The sequence below is a fragment of the Hypanus sabinus genome, chromosome 5, assembly GCF_030144855.1.
Source record: "Hypanus sabinus isolate sHypSab1 chromosome 5, sHypSab1.hap1, whole genome shotgun sequence".
Classification (NCBI taxonomy): Eukaryota; Metazoa; Chordata; class Chondrichthyes; order Myliobatiformes; family Dasyatidae; genus Hypanus; species Hypanus sabinus.
The window spans coordinates 184,071,064-184,081,159 of record NC_082710.1 but is presented as its reverse complement, the minus strand read 5'-3'; the positions used below and the strand labels follow the sequence as shown (position 1 = coordinate 184,081,159).

The window sequence follows — 10,096 nt, the reverse complement described above, 5'->3', positions numbered from 1 at the left end:
TTTAAGGGCGTATAACGCAACCCTCTGTTCCTCCCCACCGCCCAGAATCCTGCCATTGACACTTCAAATTCCACCTTCCAGTGTACGTCTCTCAACTCTTCTCCGGCCAGAGCTCCGTCTGCCACTTCTCAGCCCACCTCTGCGTCCTGTCAGTGTCCCGCCGTACCCACACCGGCGATCTTACCTTGTAGATCTCCACCGCCTCGGTGATGAGCATGAAGTTGTGCGCCTTGTGGCTGCGGCCGTCACGCCTGTCCAGGCACATCACGCAGATCAGCTTCTTGTCGGTCTCGCAGAACAGTTTGAGCTCCTCCTGGTGCTCCTCGCAGAAGGGGTTGAAAGGCTTGTTGGGGTCCGCCGGCTCCCTGGTGTTGAGGTTACGGATCTTGTTGGAGAGCACGCCCAGGGCGCGGTTGGCCTTCAGGTTCTTGTCGCGGAAAAGCTCCCCACACTCGGGGCAGAAGGCTTTCTTCTCCCGCTCCCAGCACTGCAGGATGCACTGCCGGCAGAAGTCGTGCCCGCACTCCAGCATCACCGGTCGATGAAGATGTCGAGGCAGATCGGGCAGTTCAGCTCATCCCCTAAGCTCAGGCTGGACGAGCCCGCGGCCATTCTGGGCTATGTCCGCGCCCGGCGCGAACCGTCTCCGCCGCTCGTGTGGCTCCGGCCTCAGCGCCCTTCCCCGCAATTCCCCGGTCACTCCGCAAAGCTTCCAGCCTACCGCAGGATTTCTGCGGAAACACCGGAGAAGCGAGACGACTTTCGGACTCCCAGGAACATGCCGTTCGCGGAGGTGGCGGGTGAGGGGGGCGGTGTTCGCCGGAAAGCACAAGCTGGGGCTGCCCACACCGTCCCACAACTTTCCAATAGGACACACCCTTCCAGGTTAGATTCCGCCTGCGAGAACTGCACCCATCCAGAAGTGTAGACTGAGTTTCGACGCGTTCACAGGTCATCCCTGGCCCTCCCCCATTGGACACTCCCAGCTATCATCTCGCAAAGAGTTAGAAACTTCTATAGTGCTAGACCAAAGCCACGGACCCTCCTCTAGACGCTTGGCAAGTGAGGATGAAGTCGATTGGCGCGGTGGATAGGAAGAAGGTGCAAATTCGACCAGCTCCATCATGGGCCCTGACCTCCCAGCACCGAGAACATCTTCAAAAGGCTTTACTTCATTACGGACCCCAATCACCCTCTTCTCCGTAGTATTCAAGGCATCTTCAGGGAGCAGTGCCTTCGGAAGGCGGCGTCCATTGTTATAGATCCCCAGCACCAGGACGCCCTCTCTCACTGTTACCATCAGGAAAGAAGGAAAGTCTGAAGGCACGCTCAACATTTCAGCAACAGCTTCTTCCCCCCGGCCATCCGATTCCCAAATCGGCATTGAACCCATGAACACTACACCACTTCTTAAATTCTGTTATCTTGCACTACTTATTTTAAATTAACTAGTTAATAGACGCATGTATATATATACTTAATGTAACTCGGTTTTTTTCTCTATAATCATGCATTTCATTGTACTGCTGCCGTAAAGTTTAACAAATTTCACGACGTGTGCCGGTGATATTAAACCTGATTCTGATCCTTTTTGAGGACATACGAGAGGCGCGCGCGCATGCACACACACACACACACACACACATTCACACAAACACACACTCACTCACACACACACACATTCACACACTCACTCACTCACACATACTCACACACACAAACACACACTCACTCACACACTTGCACACATATTCACACATTCACTCACACACACACAAACACACACTCACTCACTCAGTCACACACTTGCACACATATTCACACATTCACTCACACACACACACACACACTCACTTGCACACATATTCACACACTCACTCACACACACACATTCACACACACTCACACACACACACACATTCACACACACACTCACACACACATTCACACACACACTCACACACATACACATTCACGCACACACACACATACACACACACACACTCACTCACACTCACACACACACTCACTCACACTCACACACACACACACACACTCATACACACACACACATATACAAACACACTCACTTACACACACACACACCCCTTTAGGAACAGCGTCTTTCCCCCCATCATCAGATTCCTGAACGGACAATGAACCCATGAACACTACCTAATTTTTGCTCTTTTTACACTACTTATTTAATTCCATCTGAAAATATATTTCTTATTGTAATTTATGGAAAAAAGTCTAGTCGACGTTTCAGGTTGAAACCCTTCAGCAGGGTTTCAGCCCAAAACGTCGACTGTACTTTTTTCCATAGACGCTGTCTGGCCTGCTGAGTTCCTCCAGCATTTCGTGTGTATTGCTTGGATTTCCAGCTTCTGCTGATCTTCTCTCGTTTGTTCTTATTGTAATTTATAGTTTTTAATTCTGCTGCAAAACAATAAATTTGACAACATATGTCAGTGATATTAAATCTGATCTGATTCCTAATGGAGTTGGATGCTCTAATAGATTTAAAGAATTTTATACTGAAGGACTCCCCAAGGATTTAAATACTCTGCAGTGAGGCATTTCAGTCGGGGGACACGTCTGTAGGGGTACCTCCTCCAATGAGGTCAGACTTTCCCGAAGAATCACACTCTCACATTGGGGGTAGAGATAGACACTCCAGTAGAGTTAAAACTGCAGATCTTTAGGAACTCCTAAAACCTTAGACCTACATGAAGGGTTTGTAATCGATACAGTGGTGGATTAAGACCAACCCATCACAGGTAAAGCTCTTCCCACCATTGAGCAGAGCTACATGGAGCACTGTCGCAGGAAAGCAGCATCCATCATCAGGGACCCCATCATTGTGTGCTCCCTTCCCACTGCTCCATCAGGGAGGTACAGGAGCCTCAGGACTCACACCACCAGGTTCAGGAATAGTTACTACTCCTCAACCATCAGGCTGTTGAACCTGAGGGGATAACTCCACTCGCCCCATCACTGAACTGATCCCTCAACCTATGGGATCAGTTTTAAGAAGCCAACAAGTCGTGACCTCATCTCCATCTTTATTTATTTATGTTTACTTAGTGATAGAGCACGGAACAGGTCTGTCCAGCCATTCAAACTGCACTGCCAGCAACAAATTAATTTAACCCTGGCCTAATCACAGGACAATTTACAATGACCAATGAAGCTACTAAACGGCATGCCTTTGGACTGTGGGGGGAAACTGGAGCACCCGGAGGAAACCCACACATTCCATGAAGAGGACGGAGAAACTCCTTACAGAGGATGCTTGGGATGGAACTCCGAAGTCCGACATCCTGAGCTCTGATCGTGTTGTGCTAACCACTATCCTACCGTGGTGATATTTGTTGCTTTATTATTATTATTATTTTCAACTCAAGCAGGTAAAACTTGAGTGACGGGCATAGTCAAGCACACTCATTTCCCAATTGCCAGGAACTTTCAGAATATTCCAGTGGTGTTTAGTACTGTGGTTTTCGGAGATGTACATAAATATTGCTGTGTGGCCCCAATTGTCTAAAGCTATTGTGTAATGACTTTGGGGTGATACTATTGGGATATAGTTGTAGATATCACTATTGGGACAACATATACCTTGTTCATGTTTCATAGTCTTTCAGTTTCCACTTTTAATTCAGCCTGTTTCTGGTGTTTTTCCCTTACTGATTTCTGGATGTTATCTGTGTTTGGAATTGTTATATCTATTAAAGAAGTTGCTCTTGCCTGTTTATTGTGCATTAGTCTATCTAGACAGTTGATATGGGTTGTCCTATCTATAATAGCAGATGGGTCGCAATATAATGTTGCAGCTACACAAGACCCTGGTCAGACCCCACTTGGAGTACTGTTCTCAGTTCTGGTCACCTCACTACAGGAAGGATGTGGAAGCCATAGAAAGGGTGCAGAGGGGATCTACTAGGATGTTGCCTGGATTGGGGAGCATGCCTTATGAGAATAGGTTGAGTGAACTCGGCCTTTTCTCCTTGGAACGACGGAGAATGATAAAGGTGTATAAGATGATGAGAGGCATTGATCATGTGGATAGTCAGGGCTGAAATGGTTAACATGAGAGGGCACAGTTTTAAGGTGCTTGAAATTAGGTACAGAGGAGATGTCAGGGGTAAGTTTTTTACGCAGAGAGTGGAGAGTGCTTGGAATGGGCTGTCGGCGACAGTGGTGGAGGCGGATACAATAGAGTCTTTTAAGAGACTTTTGGATAAGTACATGGAGCTTAGCAAAATAGAGGGCTATGGGTCACCCTAGGTAATTTCTAGGGTAGGGACATGTTCGGCACAGCATTGTGGGCCGAAGGACCTGTATTATGCTGTAGGTTTTCTATGTTCCTATAATTTTTACAATTCTAAAAATGGGTGAGGCATGTACTTATAGTAAGCTATGGTGCTTTCCTGAGACATTTTAAAGCAGGGTTTTGGTGAATGACGTTTGCCACTTGATTGCGCCTGTGTCAGTAATCAGATTGAGTTAAACTGCTGCAGGATCCTGTAACATGTTGGGTTGTTTCTGCTTTCTCTTGGCATTTTATGCATTTATTGTCTTGAATTCGTTGGTCTTTTATGTACTTTGATAATTTTTGTGTGAACCACCTGGTCCTATATTGCCACAATGAACCCTTCTGTCTCTGGGAAAAGGTCTTCAGCTCTGAGACAGGCTTTTGATGCTTCCTTGTCGACATCTAGTCTGCTCAGATCAGGGCGATGTCTTCCATGGAGGGTCATGCTTTTCCATGGGTACTTTTTTTCTTCCAGAGTGATAATCTCTTCATTTTTCTGGGTTGTACTCTCATTTAAGTTTAGTGATGGAAGCATCTTATCAGTATGGCATATACTCGTGTGGAGCGTTGAATCCTGCTTAATTTAATGAAAACATATCCTTAAGGTTTTATCTGACTGTTGTGAAGATTTTTAATGTCCATTACTCCTCTTCCTCATTCGAAAGCACTTAGAATGTACACTATTTTCTGAAATTTGTCATTTCAGTTCCAATTCTTCTTTGTAAATTTTCCAGATTAGATTTGGAGCAAGACATTATGCCAAAAGGATGCCTTAAAATGGGTTTAGCAAAAACATTTATTGCCTTTGTTATTTTTTTACTGTTGAGATATGTTTGGTAGATTTTCTTCAGCCTTGAAGTGAATTCTGACAGAAGTTTTCCCTTTATCACACTCTGATCTATTCACTTTGCTTGTTGATTTCCCGAGTCTTTCATGTTCATCAATCGGTTGTATTGTATTATCTGCTTTTTATATTCTGTTAGCTCCACTGCACCTTCGTTATGTTTAATGATCTGAAATTATCCAGTCCTAAGATCATGTTTATATCTATTGAAAATAGTTCTGCTACTTGAATTAATTGCTTTAGATTTACTGATAAAGGAGCAAATAATTTCATATCATTCATGCATAAAAGTCGTGTAGTTCATTTTGTTGTTTCTGATTTACTGAGTTTACTGATTCAGTAAATTAGAAAGCCGGTTTAAAGCCAGACATAGTGGCCTTGGAAAATGTGACTATTCTGGTGGTTATTCCTTTTTGGTTGTTAATAGATAGGGTGATTACAGTACACCAATGCTTTATCAGTTGTTGCAGGAATTTCCCAAGTATATATAAGAACTTCTAGTATCAAGTCTCCCTTCTGTCCTCTAGGCTCCAGGGAATAAAGGCCAAACTTATTCAACCTTTCCCTATAACTCAAGCCCTCGTTACGGCAACATCCCTGTTAATTTTCTATGCACTCTTTCAATCATATTGCTATTGCCTGACCAGTATTGCATACAATGCTCCAAATTTGGCCTCACCAAAGTCTTATACAATTTCAACATAACAACACAACTTCTGTACTCAGTAATCTGAGTTATGAAGGACATTTTTCACTACTGGAGTGAAAGAAGACAAAGTTAACTCAGGAAACGAGCTGTGACCCTGGTGGTACAATTAACTTGCATAGCAAGGTCAATTTTGCCTCAGAGTAACAGTATTGTTGAACAAAATGTGTATTTGGAACAATTGTTACTTAGAAACTGCAAGGACATTTGCAAGTGGGAAGGAACAGGAGAGTTCTGATGAACACTGGTTGTAACAGACTCATGTCGGAAGAATGTGTTATTTCACAGATTTCAGTGCACCCACAAATGTCCCGAACTCCCCTCCATGACTCCAAACTTCAGGTGGCTTTCTGTCCAGCCAGAGTCAGCGCTCTGTGGAATCTATACCCGGTGAACTGGGGCACCACAGCAGCATAGCTGTTAATACTTATTACAGCTTGGGACGACTTACTGTATTTTACTGTATCGAAAGAAGATGAAGTTCGAAATACAAAGTAAATTTATTCTCAAAGTACTTATATGTCACCATATACAACCCTGAGATTCATTTTCTTGCGGGCATACGCAGTAAATCCTAGAAAGACCGCCCCTCCCCTAACAGGGCACGGACAAAAAAGGACAAGAGAAAGTCTGCAGATGCTAGGAATCTAAAGCAACACACACAAAAATGCTGGAGGAACTCAGCAGGCCAGGCAGCGTCTATGAAGAGGAATAAGCAGTCATCGTTTTGAGCTGAAACCCTTCTTCAGGACTGGAAAGGAAGGGGGAGGATTCCAGATTAAGAAGAACGGGAGAGGGGAGGGAGGACAAGACAGAAGGTGATAGGCGAAGCCAGGTGGCTGGGAAAAATGAAGGGCCGGAGAGGACCGTAGGAGAAAGAGAAAGAGGAGAGACCCAGGATAAAGTGATAGGCAGGGGAAAATAGGTGGAAGTCCAGAGTGGAGAATAGAGGAAGGGAATTTTTATTTTTGTTGGAAAGAGAAATCAATGTTCATGACATCAGGCTGGAGACTACCCAGACAGAATTCAGGGTTTTGCTCCCCCACCCCAAGGGGGCCTCATCATGCCACAAGAGGACTCCGGGTCGGAACGGGTTGTGAATCAAATGTTTGGCCACCAGGAAGTTCTGCTTGTGGCGGGACAAAAAGAAATGTACAAACAACAATGAACTGTGCAAAAGGAAAAAAAAACCAAGTTAACAAAATAATTAATTAACACATAAATAGATAGATAGATAGATAGATAGATAGATAGATAGATAGATAGATAGATAAATGGGTAGGTAGCTAGATAAATAAATAAATAAATAGATGGATAGATAGATAGATAAATAAATAAATAACCAACCAACCAACCAATAATTATTGAGAGCATGAGATGAAGAGTCCTTGAAAATGAGTCCATAGGTAGTGGGAACAATTCAGTGATGGCAAGTGAAGTTTAGTGAAGTTTATTCCAAGAGCCTGATGGTTGAGGGGTAATAACTGTTCCTGGACCTGGTGGTGTGAGTCCTGAGGCTCCTGTACCTCCTGCCTGATGGTGGCAGCAGTGAGACGAGAGCATGGCCTGGGTGGTGGTTCCTGCTGGTTGAGGGGTAATAACTATACCTGAACATGGTAGTGTGGGTCCTGAGGCTCCTGCACCTCCTGCCTGATGACAGCACGTCCCGGAAGTTATTCGCTCTGGTTCAGGAGCCTGATGGTTGAGGGGGTAATAACTGTTCCTGAACCTGGTGGTGTGGGTCCTGACACTCCTGTACCTCCTGCCTGATGGTGGCAGCAGTGAGACGAGAGCATGGCCTGGATGGTGGTTCCTGATGTTTGAGGGGTAATAACTGTTTCTGAACCTGGTGGTGTGGGTCCTGAGGCTCCTGTACCTCCTGCCTGATGGTGGCAGCAGTGAGACGAGAGCATGGCCTGGATGGTGGTTCCTGATGTTTGAGGGGTAGTAACTGTTTCTGAACCTGGTGGTGTGAGTCCTGAGACAACTGTACCTCGCTGATGGCAGCAGCGAGCAGAGATCGTGGCCCGGATGGTGGTGGCCCTTGACGATTGATGCTGCTTTCCTGGTGGTGGGGCGGGTTTTGCCCGTGATGGACTGGGCTGTACCATTACTATTTTCAAGGGCTATGATGCAACCAGTTTCCATACCAGGCCATGATGCAACCAGTCAGTGTACACGCCATCACACATCTGTGGAAGTTTGTCAAAATGTTATCTCAAGGCCTGCAGTCTTTGCGATGACCTTTCTGCCTGCTTGCTACTTTAAAGACATTCCTCCTATAGCTGGGCAACTGGAATTGCGCACTTTGATGATGTCACGTTAACAGCTGTGACAAGACGTCCGGGTTCCGGTGCTCAAGGACACAAAAACCTTCATCACTACACTGTCTACCTGCAACGTCATGTTGAGGGTTAGATAGACAGCCTGAAACCAACAACCAGCCCACCTATTTAACCCCAGACTAATTACAGGGCAATTTACAACGACCAATTAACCTACTTTAACCTTTGGACTGTGGGAGGAAACCGCCCAAACTTTCTGACAGAGGACGCTGGAGTTGAACTCCAGCTCCGCGCCCCCAGCTGTCGCAACGCTGCACTGGTGCCCCCTTCCCCACTTGCAGAAGTCCTGTTCCTGGAAGCAAACTGCTGTACAGTTCCACGACGCAGGAATGGCTACGGCACGGTAACGCAGTACTTGGCGTCATGCTTTACAGCAGCCATTTGTAAAATACAGTTCCGATTCCCGCCACTCTAAAGAATTTGTACGTTCTCCCAGTGGCCGCGTGGGTTCCGGTTTTCTCCCACATTCCAAAGACAATCCGTTTATTACACCATCGCTACCTCGGAAGCAGTGCCGGAGGTGAGGGAGAAGGGCCGACATCCTGGTGAGGTCGAGATAACATACTCCGGACTATTATTCAGTCCCCGGACAACAAGCTGTGTGAACTGAGAGCCAGAATCCCTGCCACCGGGAAACAAAAGAGTGTAAGGTTCTGTGCTTGGTGGAGACCTGGTTGACGGAGGAGATACCGGGAGCGGACAGGTCTAAAACCTCTCTGGGAAGAATAGAGGAGGTGGGGTATTCTTCATGGGCATTAATGCTTGGTGCGACCCCTGGAATGTGCATGCTCTCAAATCCTTTTGTTCTGTGGACCTGGAGTGTCTGCTGCTGCTGTGTGGACCTTTCTGACTGCCTAGGGAGATCATGGCTGTTATTATCACAGTTGTGTATATTCCGCTGCAGGCTGGTACTGATCTGGCTCTCAAGTCTCTGGAGTCTGCACACCATCGTCACTGCTGACTTCAATCAAGCGTCCCTCTCCGAAGGTTTGTCAGCACATCCAGGTGAGCACACGGGGAGATAGCATACTCGACCACTGCTACTCCCCCTTCCACAACGCTTACAAGAAGTTCCTCCGTCCACTGCCTGGGAATTCTGACCACTCCTCCATCCTTTTCCTGCCAAGGTACAGAGAGAAGCTGAAACAAGAGGCTGCCGCAGTTAAAACCGTCCGCCGTTGGTCCGACCAATCAGTCTCCAGGACTGCTTCGATTACGTCACCTGGAATGTCTTCCTGATGAGGATGTCTCCGGGTTTGTGGGGGGGGGTCACAGGTTTCATCCAGAAGTGCATCGAGGACGTTGCCCCCCCAAAATCGGTCAGGGTCTATCCAAACCAGAAAGCCTGGATCGACCGTTCCGTGTGCACTGCACTCACCGCGCGAGACAGAGCTTTCGCCTCCGGTAACCACCAGGAAGCTGCAAGAAATACAGCTACGATCTGCACAGAGACATCAAGGCAGTGGAACAACAATATCCAGACACAATTCTCCACGGCGGCTTATGGCAAGTTCTGCACACCATCGCAGACTGCAAAGCTAAACGCAGATGAGCTATATCTTTTTTTGCACCGGTTTGATGTCGTCAACACTGAACCCGAGGAGATCGCCAATGGACTCACATCTTGGTCACCTCTCAGGCTGAAGTACGCAAGTGTTTCCAACGAGTGGACAGTCACAAGGCCGTAGGACCAGACAGCATCCCAGGGCGAGAAGAGTGTGCACGGCACAACTGGCTGGTGTGTTTGCAGACATTTTTAATCGCTCCCTGTCCCAGTGCAGAGTGCTCTGCTTCAAAACATCCACTATTGTCCCTGCATCTAAAAAGACCAAAGTCACATGTGTGAACGACTGGCGTCCTGTCGCACTCACCTCAATAAAAAG

The 10,096-nt window shown here is 46.6% G+C and overlaps 1 pseudogene; it reads right to left on the bottom strand.

The window, feature by feature from the left end:
* Positions 1 to 1,089, bottom strand: part of LOC132394726 (zinc-binding protein A33-like) — a 43,436-nt pseudogene extending 42,347 nt beyond the window's left edge.
* Between the last annotated feature and the right edge of the window lie 9,007 nt (positions 1,090 to 10,096).